Raw genomic sequence first — 17,097 nt, forward strand, 5'->3', positions numbered from 1 at the left:
TTTCACAAAGTTGGCCCTGGCCGCTGCTGGAAGAGGGGATGCGGCAGAGACTGAGACAGAAGCTGGGAGAACAGTGAACTGGTTGCTTCAGTAACATACGCTTAAGGGGAAGGAAATTGGCCTGAGGCTGCGGAGGTTGGTGGCAGTTCACGAAAAGTGAGCAGATGAGATATTTAGGAGGCAAAAACCCCTGGACTTGTGGTAGATTGGAACCACAAGCCCCAGGGGGTGGTGCCGAGAGGGCACAGACACAAAGACAGTGGGAGGGAATGAGGACAAAACTTGGTGACTGGGCTTCTTATATCCCAAGAGCCAAGGCCCTTCCTGGACCTCCACGTTGTAGCTCTGGACTGACCCTCACCACAAAGCCTATGTCCGGGGTCGGGGGCATCTGCCCCAGACCTGCCTTCCCTCTGTCTACACCGAGTCAGAAACTCAGCAAATAATGTTACAAAAGCACGACCCTGCTGGGCAGCAAACTCTCCAACACGGCTCCGTCATATCTGCGCAGGCCGTTTGAAAGCCTGAAAAATTGCTGCCGGACCTCACCAGGTAGACCTCAGCAAAACATGATGTGAACCAGTGCCTGTCACCGGGCCAAGCAAACAGGAGATGCATTTCCACTGTGAGGCACCGCGTCCTGAGCCAAAGCTTGGGTGTTGTTATTATTAAGAGAGGAATGAAGAGTAGGCACTAGAGACGGCTTAGCGGTCTTTACCTCGAAGATGCGCTTTACAACCACACCTTAAATTGAGCTTTAGGCGCCCACTGGCTCTGCAAACAGACATGCAGGATTCAGCATCTCCTCCACGATCAAATCTGCTCAGGCTCAGTTTTCTGAAAATCCAAGGAACTGGAGGTCCATCTTTCACTCTCCCCCTTTGGTTTGGTTTGAATTAGATGCAAAAATGCTATCTGTATTATAGGAAAGACGGCCCTTCAAGGACAATGATAAATGCCAAGTGACAGCCTCCTGGTCCAGGAGGAGATGGAGTGGGGTGGTGGCCCCTGGAGCTCCTCGTCTACCAGAGGCAGAGGGTAGCAAGAAGAAATGCTGGATTACTCACCATGTTTTGTTTGTCTGTTTGTTTTTCAAAAATCATGGCTTTCAGAGACATGGAAACAACCTAAATGTCTGTCGACAGATGACTGGATAAAGAAGCTGTGAGTGTATATACAGATAGATAGATAAAGATATAGATAGAGGGCTGCTACTCAGCCATAAAAAGAAAGAACGAAATTATGCCATTTGCAGCAACATGGATGGACCTGGAGACCATCATTCTAAGTGAAGTAAGTCAGAAAGGGAAAGAAAAATACCATGTGATATCACTCATACGTGGAATCTTAAAAAAAGAGAGAGAGAGACATAAGTGAACTTATCAACAGAACAGAAAAAGACTCACAGACATAGAAGACAAACATAGTTACCAGGGGAAAAGGGGATAGAGAGGTATAAATTGGGAGTTCAGGATTTGCAGACACTAACTACTATGTATAAAATAGATAAACAGCAAGTTTCTACTGTACAGCACAGGGAACTATATTCAATATCTTATAGTAATCTATAATGAAAAAGAATATGAAAATGAATATACATATGTATGTATATGACGGAAACATTATGCTGTGCACCAGAAATTGACACAACATTGTAAACTGACTGTACTTCAATTTAAAAAAAAATCAAGACTTTCACGTTTATGTTTCTGATTTCCGATGAAAAGATTTTCAAAATGCCTTGTAGATAGCCTAGGGGTGCCAGTTTTTAACCTCAGATTTTAGCTTAATAACCCCTCAGCCACTTTTCCTGTAGACGGAGGCCAAGAAGAGAGGTGCTTGGCTCCGGTCTCATGGTGGTGAGACATCACATTGTTTCTCTAAACAGGCTACCTGTTCCCCAGGAGACAAACACTGTGCTTGCTGCCAAGTGAGGACCCGTTGCTGATGCCCCATGAGATCGAGACACCTCTGGTCGTAAAACCAGGTGTGTCTTCACTTATTCTGAATGCAGGTGCATCAGGCTCATATCTGTCTTCAGCTTCTCAGCGAGCAATTTCCACATCATTGGACCTCACTGCTTATCCCAGAGGGAACTGGCTAAATAGGAAACATAATGACTTTAATGAGGATGACGGTGACAACAGTCGTGAGAGCAACGAGGAAAGAGCTCACGTTCTCCTCGAGCTGCTTTGGCATCATATGCCCCACTGAGCACCTCCCGATATCTCCTCCATCCTCATGGCACGATGAGGTGATGACTGTCACCTGCCCCACATCAAACAGGGTGAGTCAGAGTCCTGGAGAGAGAAAAGGACTTGCCGACGTCCAAAAGCAAGGGGCAGAAATGGTTCTGGTTCTCAAGCCAATTTGTACCCACTGCATGTGGAGTTTCTCAAATTGGGATGATAGGGTCCGGGTTCAGTTCCAGAAGTTCTCAACAAGTTGCTTATAATGTTTAGTTCAAATTTAATTTAAAAATAACAGGAAACTTATTCTGGGCCACTCGGATAACGAGCTTGTAGGAAACAACATCCATCATTTTCTGGGGTTGCATTTGTGTTTGTATTCGTGCTTGCCTTGGCCCGGGAATCCTAGCATTTAGCTTTTTTTTTTTTCTCAATTATTATTTAAAAAAATTGGGAGGGAGATAAAAAGCAAAACAAAATAAATTACTTCATTATAGCTTAAAGAGTGGAGTTTACACCTTGCCTAAATCCACGCACTTATAAAAAGGTAAAGTTGACTGAATAACTAATATACTATGTCCACAGTTAGTTCTGCTAGAATGGAATATATGTGTTCTTAAAATCACTGAGCTACTTACAGTCATGGGACAAAACCCAAAAGGCTTATGGGAAAGTGGGGCTTGAGCACAGCACTCAGAACAGTCATCGGTGAAATGTTTAAAGAAATCATCCAAACAGTACCATTGCTTTATAGCTGCAGAATTGTTAAGAAATACATAACTATTATTTTAATTAAAGTAAAGTTGATTTACAATGTTTGTTAGTTTCTGATATACAGCAAAGTTATTTATTTATATACAAGCATATATATTCTTTTACATATTATTTTCCATTATGGTTTGTTACAAGATATTGAACATAGTTCCCTGTGCTGTACAGTAGACCTTGTTGCTTATCTCATTCATATACAGTAGTTTTTATCTATTAATCCCAGACTCCAAATTTGTCCCTCTTCCCCTTTCCCCTTTGGTAACCGTAAGTCTATTTTCTATGTCTGTGAGTCTGTTTTGTTTATAAATAAGTTCATTTGTCTCGTTTTTTAGGTTCCACATAAAAGTGATATCATATATTTGTCTTTCTTCGTCTGACCTCACTTAGTATGATCATCTCTAGGCATACAATGGAATACTACTCAGCAGTTAAAAAGGAATGAAATGATACATATATATCAAAATAAGTGTGGTGTTTTACATTGGAAAAGACGTGGAGTTTGCTCGTGAACATGGGTATGAGAGGCTCACAGCGTGTGAGGTGTTGGGAGGTGGGAGAAAGGCTAATGTGAGGCGGGGGGTTGTCGCACCGCCTGGGGATGGGTGTGCCTCCTAACACGTCCAGCCCCTAGATTTTCGCCGTGTGTGTCTTTTGCGTGTTCCTACAGGACCTGGTTTTGCTGGGTGCCATTTTCTACATACGCTTTCTGTGTTCACCCAGTGTCATGAACAAAATCACACATGAGCAGATGCAAAATTCACATTATGCTCCAATTGTTCCCTACTATAGCAAGCATCTCAACTGTGTATAGATGGTGTTGTGATTAATATAAAATATATAGATGAGTTAGAAATGATTACAGAATTGATTCATTCAGCAAATATTGAATTAGTTAATTCAACACAGTCATATTCACTATTGATTCTCTGCCAGGCACAGGTGAAGCCCATAGGAGACTCTGTCTATTATGTAGTTTCTCAATCAGTGGATCCTTGTGCATTACAGTACTTGCTTTTGAAAAGAGGCTCTCATGCTTAAAAAAATTAGGAAAAATTTATTTAAGAATCGGAGAAATTGAAGAGCTGGGAATGCTAATTAACCACCTAGATGATGCTTCAAAGGACATTGGGCAGAACGCGATAGACTTCTTGTTAACCATGAGGATTGAATGTGAGTTTATTTCCTTTCCATCTAGATACCCCACTAATACGATAACAAAGAAAAAAAAGAAAGAAACCCACGAAGACACACACACAAAATAACTCCTTTGGTGTGAGTTCTTTCTGTTGTACTGGCCATCTGCATTTTGATTAATTAATTTTAAAGTGGGTCAGCTCAGTGGTTTCTTGTGCTCCTAGAAGTGTAACATCTTGGTTTTCTTGCTGGTGGCTACCCATCATCCACCTAGCACAGTGCCTCACACGTGGGGAAAAACAAAAGAAAAGAAAGAAACACATTGTGATAAGACTGAAAAAATAAAAACACATTTTGTCTGGATTATATCTTGGGACACAAAGTTTGGCTATCGACAACAGGGAGAGAGGCATGTCTGCCAAACGTGTAGCCTTGGACCAGGAGTCAGGAAAGCGGGATTCCAGCCCCGATTCTGCCCTGGAACAAATCAATTTCTTTCTCTAGACGTTGGTTGCATTACTTATAAACAGCTGGCTCATTTCTATCTCAAGGGTTTGTGTGAACATGAAATAAAGACAACCCAAGTTAGAGGGTCCAGCCCCATCCCCTGCCTGGCATGGAGCCCTCAGTGGATTTGAACTGACTCTCAAACTGAATGCGTGCATTAGGTACTAGTCAGGGAGCTTTTATGTGATTTAATGAGGGGAACATCTTGAAATAGGATTTTAAAATCTGTTCGCTATCAACCTTTTCCAAATGACCATAGCTCATAATTGCTAATAAGTCTGTCCTGGCATCCCCCAGAGTCACAGCCTTGCCAGGGTGGAAAGAAATAACGCTAAGAAAGATTGACCATGAGACCTTAATACATTTATTTTGTAAAGTCTTCAGGGTGCCTAGCAACCATTGAAATTCCTATCCTATTTTCCTCCCCCTCCAAAGGTACCTAGTCACTCAAACACACGTTCCATCCTGCTTGAGGAAAGAGGAATGTTTAGTGGTTCAGGGTCCTGGTCTCACCGTCCCTCCTTCCACCTTTTGTTAGGGGAGCACATCCTGCCACAGGAACCGCTACTGAGTAGAAAGTCTCTCTCTGAATGAGGTTATTTCATCTCTGCCGCACGTGCTCCTCCTGCATTGGTTCTGCTTCCTCGGGTGATCATGGAACGGCCCTGGGGGAAGAACGAGTAATACATCAGGTGGGAAAGCAAAGCACAGCCCTGTAATGTCCCCACCTAATCCAAGTCGTCTCACCAGGAGTAGGTCTTCCCAGTGTACTTGCTTAGCTCACACAAGCTGAGCCCTAGATGGGGAGCACTCGCACCCAGGCACACTTGGATCCAGTGCTGGAGTCGAGGTCAACTTTCAGACCCTGTGGCTTTTAGTTCAGTGATGTCCCTGGAACCCATGCTGTCCTTTATGATGTGCACAACATTTGAAGGAACTCGGTCTTGGAGATACTTGACCGTGAAAACTCAAGTGTGCACATCAGGGTCAGACAGGACAAGATCATAAATTCCCCAAGGTCAGGAACCCTACCTCCTTCATCTTCATGTAACCCCGATACCTGGAGCATCTCTGCAGCTCTCCTGGTGATAATGACTGTGTGACTCCAAACTCCACAGCCGTGGAAATCCAAAAATCTCCCCCAGATTTATGAAAGTCATTCATTTCCTTTATCTCATCTTCCCCTCAGGTTCTACTTCTTTGCATTCAGTTTTGGTTTTCCACCCTATTGATTCAGATGTGACTCCTTCGTCTGTCTCCGCAGAGAAATAAAAATACACAAAATTCAAACACATAATCAATGTTACCAGAGGAACTGACTTTACTGAAGATCTAGGGTGGGGAGGTGGACAGTGATGACAGGAAAGATTCACCTTGTTCATTAAAAAGTCACAGTAGATCTTTCAGTTCTTAAATATTATCTCTGAGCATCTTCCCTCAAGAAATTCCTCTTTGGTTCATCCTCCCTTCAGTACAATTTTTTTTTTTTGGTGTCACTAAAAGCTACATACCCCCCTAGGAGATAAAGACTCAGTAAAGAACAAAATAGGCAAGTTTCCCATCCTCAAGAAATTTACAGTGCATTTTAGGGGACAGATTAAAAAAGTGACATACATGGCAATATAATTGCAAACTGTTCATTAACCTGCTGGGGAGAATTCCAAGAGTGAGCAAGAATGCACACACTCTCTTAAGGTCTAGGCTCAGGAATAGCACAGCATCTCCACCTCACTCTGCTGCAAGATCGGCCCATATTGAAGGCGTTGGGGGGTAACACCAGCTCCAGACAGGAGGAGCTTCCTGCAGAGCCTTATTGCAAAGACCATGATTTTAGGATGGAGGTCCCTAAAGAGCCACTCCTAAGACTGTGGATAAATTGGGAGGTTCTGTAAGAGGAGGAGACTACATTGCTCCCCAGGTGATGTCCTTCATCCACTGGGCTTGCTGACCTGACTGATTTTCTTGGAGAAGGCAACAGAGCTTTGGAGAAGGTTAGCCTGGTAACAAGGTCATGAAGAAAAAGGAGAGAGGACCGTTTTCCTCATGTTTCCATTCACCAGAGTTCTAGAAATAGACCCATGCACCGGCCCCAGAGTTTGAGTTCACAGTAGTGTGAGACTGGGGAGTTCAGGCTGGCCGAGGACCCCCACACGTGGAGCTAAGATGTTTTTGCAGCAGAAGAATGAAAGGCATGATGGGAGTCAGCCTTGAGAGGCCAGCAGGAAGGCACCGCCTGATTGGGAGGGAGTCCCTTGCAAAGGGGGCGTGAGGAGGTGAACATCCACCATCAGCAACCCTACCACAGGCGGCCACTCCTGGAGCTCCCTTCTCTGCACTCCTTCTCCCCAAAATCAGGAGAGACGGGGAAGAGGGAGTGAGAAGAGAGCGCTACATTCTCCACTCTCTTCATCCCGTTTCTAGGACCACTGATCAAGCACCAATTAGCTTGCTCAGGTAGTGGGGCGGTAGGGTCAGGGTGTAGGGAACCTTGGGTCAGATATGGAAAGGAACTATGAAAATGACCAGGCGAGCCTGAGTAACTTAAGCATGGTGGCTTCAATAACTGAAAATGACCAAAATATCATTGGATCTGACTTAGACGCTAAAGAAAAGCACTTTCCAGTGGGAAGAAAGATTTGAACAGATCACAGCTGGAAAAGGGAAATGGTTTCAGGTTTCTGCCTCCAGTGTATTTAGGTGCCTCCCTACATCAAAGACATAATGGCTACGACACTGATTATTATAAAAATCATCGAGAGGTCTGTTGGGTATCAATCTCCTAGTATTTTTTTTTTTCCTTTTGAAAACATCCCTAAGCTTACTTTTTCAGTGTCTGTGGTTGTAGACAATGGGGGATGGATGAAGGCTTTTGAAACGGAGTTTCATTCCTTTTCTTATAGATTTGCTGCTGCTTTAAGTTACCACAAAGTTCAAGTCTCAAAACGTTTTTTCTTCTGATCATTTACTCCATTATTAAACACAAGATCCCCGATTTTCTGTCTGGAGAAAAGAGGAGGAGAATATTACTTTCCCAGCAGATGAAGAAATAAACGGAAAAAGTTGATGAATGTTAAGGGAAAGATTAGTTCTCCCAGAAACATTAAAAAAAAAAAAAACCATTTAAAACACTGACACAGATAGAAAGCAATGCAGACTCTTGGAAACTTCCATCTGGTTCTCACAAAGGAGAAAAACCAAGGAAGAGTGAAGAGCGGGTGCATTCTTAATGAATTCATCACTTTCTGTTCATTAAAAATTTAAAGTTGATAAATACCAGATAAAGTAGTAAGTGAAATTCATTATGTATAATAAACTGATACTTGATGCACAGTGAATCTGGCTGGTGCTGATTTTCTTTAAATACCAAAATTTAGTGATTGTCCCTGAGCTATTCATTAAACTTCAAAGTCAATGAATAATGAATAGGAAATCCATTTGTTCATTAACTTGAGAAATGAAAAATACTTCCCTCCCCTGTTATGTTTCTGATTAATTGGGCTCTGAAACATGTTAGCAGGTCTATAAACACCCCCCAGGGCTATATCTGGCTCAACAACCACCACTTTTCTCAAAAGAGATGCAAGTCTGCCTGCATTCAACCTGTTAGCACCTGCCCCAGGTGAAGGTCGGCTGGCTGGGGCTTCCTTCAAGTGGGTTTTCCTACCGTGTGGAGCTGGGGTCATTAGAACACAGTCCCAGAGTGTGCCCCTTGGGTAGGGTTTTAGTGGAGGCTGGTCACTTTTCCAGAAGGCATGTGCTTCTTTAAGGCCATCTAGCAGCAGAAATACCCACGGGGACCAGAAGCAGGAGTGCGTTCCAGCTACAGCTGCCAGAATTCCAATCTGGGTCATCTCCGTGGGCTCCCTTTATATTTACTGCTCCATTAGACATTCCCGTGACTTTGACCTGATTTAGTTTTATTTAAAAAATCCCTCCATTTACACATCTAGTTATTGGACCATCCATGCATCTATTCACCCACCTACTTTAGTGAATGTTTGTGGAGGACCTGCTCTGAGCGCTGTGGGTGGGGCCTTGAGCCAGGGAGGCAAGACCTTTGCCCCAAATGTAATGACCCTGACTCTTGGACTCTTTAGTCGACAGAAATTGACAAGAGGCCAGACGAGGAACTTGGCGGTCTTTGCGGGGACCCTTGCTGCAGCACGAAGGAGGGAGGACAAATAGCGCATCCCCTTGTCTCCTCCTTGAGGCGGCACATGCTGGCCCCTTAAAAGGGCTGAGGGCGGGGTCAGGTCTGTGGGTCGGGCTGAGAGGTGGCTGAGGGGGTCAGCCCGCCCCCTTGGTGGTGTGTGCAGGGGTCATGCACAGTCCCCAGATTCTGCTCCTCACAACTCCAAAGTGGCCGTTGTTGGGGGCGAGGGTACAGCTCAGTGGCCATGCGTGAGGTCCTGGGTTCAATCCCCAGTATGTCCATCAAAAAAAAAAAAAACAAACACCTAAAAAAAAAAGTGGCAATTCGGTTTTGGCTTCTTTGTATCTTCTTGCTCATAATTTGCCCCAACTGCACATGTATGCAGTTATTTTCAGTCCTTTATAGTTTCTTTGTACCCTGCTGCTTGAGGGAGGAGAGGTTTGTCCAAGTATGAGCACTGCAGCAGCGGGTCCCAGGTCCCAGATCCCAGGCAATCTCACAAGGCACTTACATTCTGGTGGAGACAAATAACCAAAGAAATAAGGCAGACGACTCAAACGGCGACAGGTCAGTGCAATGAAATCCACACACAGGCAGCGGGCGCAGAAGGACCGACAAGGGAGAGGCCCCGGGGAGAAGTGGCATGTGGGTGCGAGAGGAAAGAACAGGAGGGAAGCAAATGAAAGACAGAAAAGGGAGAGAGTGGGAAGGTTGCTAAAAAGGAAGGAGGCCCTTCCACGGTGGAGGAGAGAAGGAGGAGCTTACCTCCCAGGGCAGTTTGGAAAGAGGGGTCCGTAATGACTAGATCTTTCAAAGGAGGGCACTGGCCTCGCTATAGCCCTAGAAGCATACAGGTTCCTCAGAATGTGACGTAACCCAGGCCAGGAAGCACAGTTGTGCCCGATAATCTTTTTGTTCCATCAGAAACTGATTTAAAATCACAGATCTTTGCTTGGTTAGAGTTGACAGACCATGGATAAAACATTCATTTTCCTGACATTCAGTTTCCTCACTTGCTAGAAACAGAAAGAAAAGGAAAAAAGACGTGTATTATTTTTGATGGCTGCCATAAGCAAGGACCCCAAATTTAGTGGCTTAAAACAACACACGTTTATTACCTTACATTCCTGCAGGTTGGAAGTCCTACACAGGTCTCGCTGGGCTAAAGGGAAGACATTAGAAGGCTGTGGTTTTTTTCTGGAGGCCTAGAGGAAAATTCATTTTGCTGCCTTTTCCAGCTCTTAGAGGCTGTCAGCATTCTTTGGCTTGTGGTCCCTTCCAACATCTTCAAAGCCAGCACCTGCAGGTGGAGTCCATCTTACTTCACACCATCCTGAACTTGCATCCATGGTAATGTCTCTTCCTCTGATTCTTCCACTTTGGAGATTCCTCAAAAGACTGAAAACATACTTACCATATGATACAGCAATTCCACTCCTGGGCATATATCCACAGGAAAGCTTACTTCAAAAACATATATGCACCCCAATGTTCATAGCAGCACTGTATACAATAGCCAAGACGTGGAAACAACCTACATGTCCATCGACAGATGACTGGATAAAGAAGATGTGTATATATACAATGGAATACTACTCAGCCATAAAATTAATAAAATAATGCCATTTGCAGCAACATGGATGTCCCTGGAGAATGTCATTCTAAGTGAAGTAAGTCAGAAAGAGAAAGAGAAATACCATATGATATTGCTTATATGTGGAATCTAAAAAAAAAATAGACAAATGAACTTATTTACAAAACAGACAGCCTCACAGACATAGAAAACAAACTCACAGTTACTGGAGGGGAAAGGGGTGGTAGGGAATAAATTGAGAGTTCACGATTTACAGATACTAACTACTACATATATAAAATAGATAAACAACAAGTTTATACTGTCTAGCACAGGGAACTATATTCAATATCTTGTAGTAACTTATGGTGAAAAAGAATATGAAAACAACTATCTGTGTGTTCCTATATGACTGAAGCACTGTGCTGTACACCAGAAATTGATACAACATTGTAAACTGACTATACTTCAATTAAATACATATGTGTGTATGTGTGTGTGTATGTGTGTGTGTGTCTGTGTGTGTGTGTTGTGTGTGTCTGTGTGTGTGTGTGTGTCTGTGTGTGTGTGTGTCTGTGTGTATGTGTTGTGATTACTTTGGGCCCACCTGGATGACCTCCCTATGTTAAGGTCGGCTGATTAACAACCGCAATTCCATGCACAACTTTAATTTCACATGGGCTGGGCAATCAACAGCATTCACAGGTTCAAGGGCTTAGGACGCGGCCATCTCTGTGGGGGGTTATTACGTGACCTAATTCATCTTCCTCGTTTGCTGTAAGAACCAAACCAGATACTGGGGGTAACATGTCCTGTGTTGTGTCTGCTGCAGGTTGAGGGACGGATGCACTGTAGTCATCATTGCTGTTTATGGTTTCAAACTCTAACCCCCACAATGAACATGGGAAGCAGGCCTTGGGAAGCGGGCCTGACAGGTGCTATCACACCCCTCCCCCGCTGCCTTTTACAGAAGAGGGAACTGAAGCTCAAAGAAGTGGAGAATCCTGCCAGGGGCCACCAGCTGGCTGGCAAATGGGGAGGTGGGCTCTTATTTCAGAGATGCCTCCATAAATCTTAGAATTCTGGGGCGGGATCCGAGGAAAGTGCTGAATGACAAAGCAGTTTCTTGCTTTTAAGAAACTGACAGCAAAGCCCCCGATCACACCTCTCCGCTGGGCTGTGCCAAAGCGCTAATGGAAGACATTAGTCAAATTGGAAACAGGCTGTTCTCATTAACCACAGAAAAAACTCCATTTCACACCCAGATGGAAAGCATCTCACTGTTCCCAACAAACCCTGCTCCCCTTGCCTGCAGTCTCCCTTGGATTCACCCCCCACCTTCACCTCCCGGGGCCTTCCCTGCTGACCCCACTGAGGGCACACAGCTTGAGTTTGAGGGGCCCCATGGGGCTCACGGTGGGACAGAGGGCCAAGCCCCTAGTGCACTCGTGAGGCGTGACTGCAGAGCCTTAGGTGACGTGCTCACAGCTGGGCTGCAGGAAATGGGGTTTGCTGACAGTAGATAAATGAGGCACCTTCATTATCGCAGACACTGCAAAGGAGAAAAGAAGATAAAATCGTTCAGTTTTCCATTCAACATCTTTTTGGTTGAAATACAGTTGATTTACAATGCTGTGTTAGTTTCAGGTGCACAGCAAAGTGATTCAATCACACATACATGTATATTCTTTTTCAGATTCTTTTCCATTATATGTTATTACAAGACATGGAATAGTTCCCTGTGCTGTACTGTAGGCCTCTGCTGTTTATCTATTTTATATATAGTAATGTGTAGCTCTTAATCCCAAACTCCTAATTTATTCCTCCCCTCTGCCTTTCCCCTTTGGTAACCATAGTTTGCTTTCTATATCTGTGAGTCTATTTCTGGGTTGTAAATAAGTTCATTTGTATCATTTTATTTTTAGATTCCACATATAAGTGATATCACATGATATTTGTCTTTCTCTGTCTGACTTACTTTACTTAATATGATCATCTCCAGCTCCATCCATGTTGCTGCAGATGGCATTATTTCATTCTTTTTTATGGCTGAGTAATTTTCCACTGTGTATGTATACCACAGCTTCTTCATCCATTCATCTGTCAATGGACACTTCAGTTGCTTCTGTGTCTTGGCTATGGTCCATAAACATCTCTTGACCACCATCTTGGGAGTTGAGCCCCGGGAACCTGGAGATGTGAGCTCACAGTCCAGTGGGCTGACAGCCACACACACATAAACTCTTGGCTGTGCTGCTGGCCCTGCAGCAAAGGCAAGGAACCAGCTGTCACTTCTCCTTGTATAGGTTAGGGGTGGAAGGGTGGGAAGGCAAGAAAGCACACTGAACTCACATCCAGAACAATCCATTTTAGTATCCTTCTGCCACAGACAGGTTATGCCATCTGAATCTCCAGGTTCCTCGTACCTAAAACGGTAATAGTGGCACGTGCCTGCAACCCTGGGTGAATGCAATGGCTGATGAGCTGTGTCTGCAGTCTCCCCAGAATCTGCTGCCGTCCAGGAGCGCACCATCTCATTCTCTGCTGAACCCCCTTGTGCTTGGAGCAGTGCCTGGCTTGTGGTAGACACTCCGTAAATATTTGTCAAATGATGGGGTAAAATGAACCAACTTTGCAAACAATAAAATGATGAGCAAATGCAAAGGACTTTCTAAAATTTAAAAAGGAAACTTGACATGCAATGTTGTTCACTCCATCATCACCGAGAGCAATAAAAAGCAGAGACCATCTAAGTGTGAGGATTAAGAAAAGTGGGCACATACATTTGAGATATTCTGCAGGCAATAACAATCGTGTTCACAAACCTAAGCAAAGATGGAGAGATTGTTTATCTTATAAAGAAAGTGAACAAAACATAAAATGCTATATAAGTCTTGTGTACTCTGTTATCACTGCTGGGTCAAAAAATAAATTCTGTGAAGTTTCCTGTTAAAATCTATAAAGAGGAAAATCAAAGTGCAAAAGGAATTACACTGTTATTCAATGTAATTCAATGGAATGATTACACTGTTAGAACAGTGTGTCTCTGGCTGGTGAGTAACTTTATTTTCTGCTTTCTGCTTTGATGCCACTTCCAACTCCTTTTAAATGAGTATATATTGCTTTTCGAATGGAACAAATAATAAACCCATTAAAATCCCAGCACGATTTCTTATTATGGTATGTACTGTGAATATTTTCCTCATGATCGTCTAGCTTGATGTTCTTATGCTGACTCATAGAAGATTGTATCCTCCTTTACCAAGAAAATAAATCTTTTTCCTGCCATAGACTCATCACCTCTCAGAGCTAGAATTCTAATCACTAGCATTTGTCACTGAAGAATAGATGTTTTTCATATTATCTCATTTGAATCACGCTATCCCTGTGGGGTTAGCCTTCTTTTAATACCATAGTAACTACCTTATTTTGAATCTTTCTCATGTCGCACGACCTGTGCCAAGCATTATTTATAAAGGCTTCGTTAGATTTCGACAACCTCGTACAGAGAGAACAGCCCGATGCTCACAGAAAGTAAACAACGAAGTCACTAAGCTCATTGAAGTTGCTGGACGAGAATTTGAATCCCGACTTTTGTCTTATTTCATTCAAGCATTCATTCTTTCATTCACTTATTCATCCATCGTTCTTTCGTGTTTAGCCATGCACTGCCCCGTTTTAAAGGGTTGAATGTTCAGCACGTTGGTGAAGCGTGAGCCTGTCTCGGTGGCTCAGCTTGGACACCTGTCGTCACACAGGCTGGGAGGGTCTGCCTTCCACCCTGCTGAGCAGCACAGTGGTCCCGATGCTTGGAGACCATCACTGTTGAAAGGTACCCTTAGGAACTACCAAGCGCACACGTGGGAATGACTTAGAGCTTCACAAAGGAATGTATCCCCGCCATCTCAGCGTAACTCTGTCTTAGGGGGCCCTCGGGAATGCTAGCGCCCCCTTGAGGCTGAGCACTAGATTCCCTTCGGAGGACGTCTACTTGCTCCGCGACTGGGTCCGCCCCTGCCTGCCCTGGGGGAGGCACAGAGCCAGCGCTGCGCACCCACACTTTTATGAGCTACATTCTTAGATATGTATGTAGTTTTATGAAGTTTTATGAAGTTCTAGCAGCCCTGCAAAGTAGGCATGCCCCCATTTTATAGATGCGGCGACCAGGCCTTCGCTTGGACTGCGCACTTCTGAGCTTCCTGAGGTTCAGCCCCGATACAGTAGGAGCAGCTGCTCCCGGGCTTGCCCTCGTGGGAGCGGTTTAGCTGCTGTTTGCTTGCTTGCTTCCTGGGGCAAAGGCCTACAAGTCTCACGTAGAAAGCTTTCCAATTTGCCCCTGTTTGTTTGCCGTGGCGGCCTTGCCTGCATGGGCCCGGAACGGAGGCGGTCACGCAGTCCCCCGCCCCAGACCGCTGTGCGTCCGCGCCCCCGCGACCACCGCCCGCACGAGGCGCGGGAGGGGCCCAGGCTCGGGGGGCGGCGCGGCGCCGCGCGGGGCGGTAACGTGGAAACCGCCTCGGACCCTGAAGGGGACGCAGAGCGGCCCGCGCGTTTGCGGCTGCTGCTGTTTTAGGGCGTCCCAACATAAAATCTCCCCAAAAGAGCGTCTTAAAAAATGGTTTTCCACGTCTCGGCTGGTGTCCCAAGCACGAGGCTGGTGTTGTTACACTAGTGAGTAATTCAACACAGGTGAAGCCCCAACTTTTCAGTACGATGACTCCATTCATTACTGCTTTTACTTATCTAAGAATGTAGCTCAGTACACACACACACACACACACACACACACACACACACACACACACATACACACACACACGGACTAACTCTCTCTTTCTCACATGCGTACAACCCCCACACACAACTTACAAACACACACATGTATTTGCCAGAGCTTCTCTCCGAGGCCTTGTTAAGACCCAGAATGCTAGGGCAGCCGCCCATTAAAGGCGCGCCGCCTAGATTCCCTGCAGAGGAGGGAAGCGGGGTCAGCCTGCGTGGACGTACTCATCCCAACCCCAACACTGCTGGCCGTCTGCTCTGTGCCCGCCCGGGTGCTGAGAACTTCAGATTCTCCAGCTCATCGAATCTTGGCAACCTTAATGCGCATTAAAATGTGTTTGTGTGGTGCCTTCTTACAGGTGAGAAGGCTGTGACTCAGATTGGCACAGGCAACCGCCACCTACAAACCAAATCTTTTGGCAAACAGAGTCCTTAGTGGGGCCTTCCTGACGCCTGGACCATCCTCTCCCTTCCGTTCAGTGGCCCCCTTCTGGGTCCCCAGATGAGTTTCTCCTCTAAGTCCTTACGCTTCATCTCTTCAATGATTTATTCTACAGAACTAACCAGGGGTACCCCAGGGGCGGGGATGGGAGCTGCCTCTGTCTTCTGTTGTTCAAGAGGTTGGTAAACTGTTTCTTCCGAGAGCAGAGCCAGGGGTAAATACTTAAGGCTCATGGGGACCACACAGTCTCTGTTGCAGCTACGCCACTCTGTGACTGGAGCAGAAGGCACTGCAGGCAATCCATGAGTGAATGGGTATGGCCCTGTCCCAACAAAACTTTATTTACAAAAACAGGCTGCCAGTCCACCTTAGTTTGATGACTCCTCTCCGGATGTGATCACGCAGGCAAACTCTGGCTGATGGGATTGTGGAAATCGTGGTGGTAGCTTCCAATCCAGAGGTCACCATCTTGCACCATGTGGACACCACCACACCCCAGCCCTGGTGGAGGGTGAGCTGGGAGGAGCCCGGATCCCTGAGGTCTTCATGGAGCAGAGTGAGACCACAAGCCCTGGAAGGCTTCCTCACGACGGAGTGAAGTCAAGAGAGGAATGACCTTGCCTGTCATAACCCACTGCCATTTGGGAGCTGCTTTCCCTCGCAGGTGGAATTAATCCTACCTAGGCAAGTGCAGCTGGGCTCACGGTGTATGTTTTGTAGAATCTGCCATCTTCAGACCTTTATATACATCAAAATTATGTTTCACCTGCCTCTGCTCGTTGTAATAGTATCCCCCCTTGCCTCCCTTCCTTCCTCCCTCTCTTGAACAAGTGTCTCTAGAATGCCATGGACGGACCCTGCGCAGGCTTGGGGATGTAACTATGACCAAGACAGGCGAGGTCCCCACTCTCATGGAGCTGTAGCCCAGCAGTCCCAGGAGCCGACTCACTTCATCTCCGCCCCTCTTGGACGTGTCTTTATTTCATTCATTCATTCACATATTTATCTTATTTTATTTCCTCTTCTTTCCTTTTCATTTTTTTCCTATTTATTTATTTTTTTTCCATTTCCTTTTTTGACATTGCTTTGCCCTCTGACCTGGGTTTGGCTCTAACTCACTCTGCTCCCCCAGGACAGTCTCTTTCTCTCTCTTGGACTCACTCCTCATACCCATGCTCTTTAGAAAAAATAAACCAGAGCATGTCACTCACCTGTTTCATGTCTTCCAAGCTTCCAAGGGCTTCCTGTATAAGACTAAGAATAGAATTCCTGAATCTCACACCACGGCCTATAAATGCTGTGCAGGGCTGGGCTAGCACAGTGTCTGGTACGTAACAGATGCTCATTAAACACCTACCAAACGTTGTGGAGGCCATAATGAGCTTGAACATGATTATTTCCAGATCTGATATTTGAGAGTCTACATTTTTCATTTCTTTTAACTTTCCCACTCCCAGCTTGTGTTTGTATGTGTGGAGGAGAGAAGGAAGGACATAATTTGAGGGAAGAAGGTGTGTTGGCTGGGACACTCACTCCTCAGGTGGTT

At 45.2% G+C, this 17,097-nt stretch overlaps 1 long non-coding RNA gene across 1 annotated transcript; it reads right to left on the minus strand.

Annotated features, from left to right (window-relative positions):
- Positions 1-5,001: 5,001 nt before the first annotated feature.
- On the minus strand, positions 5,002-7,597 carry LOC116659828. Its single transcript, XR_004315190.1, has 3 exons — positions 7,424-7,597; positions 5,662-5,853; positions 5,002-5,266 (listed from the first exon to the last, which is right to left on the minus strand). It is a non-coding gene; the product is annotated as an uncharacterized LOC116659828 (long non-coding RNA).
- Positions 7,598-17,097: the final 9,500 nt, after the last annotated feature.

This window comes from Camelus ferus, chromosome 25 (assembly GCF_009834535.1).
Source record: "Camelus ferus isolate YT-003-E chromosome 25, BCGSAC_Cfer_1.0, whole genome shotgun sequence".
Classification (NCBI taxonomy): domain Eukaryota; kingdom Metazoa; phylum Chordata; class Mammalia; order Artiodactyla; family Camelidae; genus Camelus; species Camelus ferus.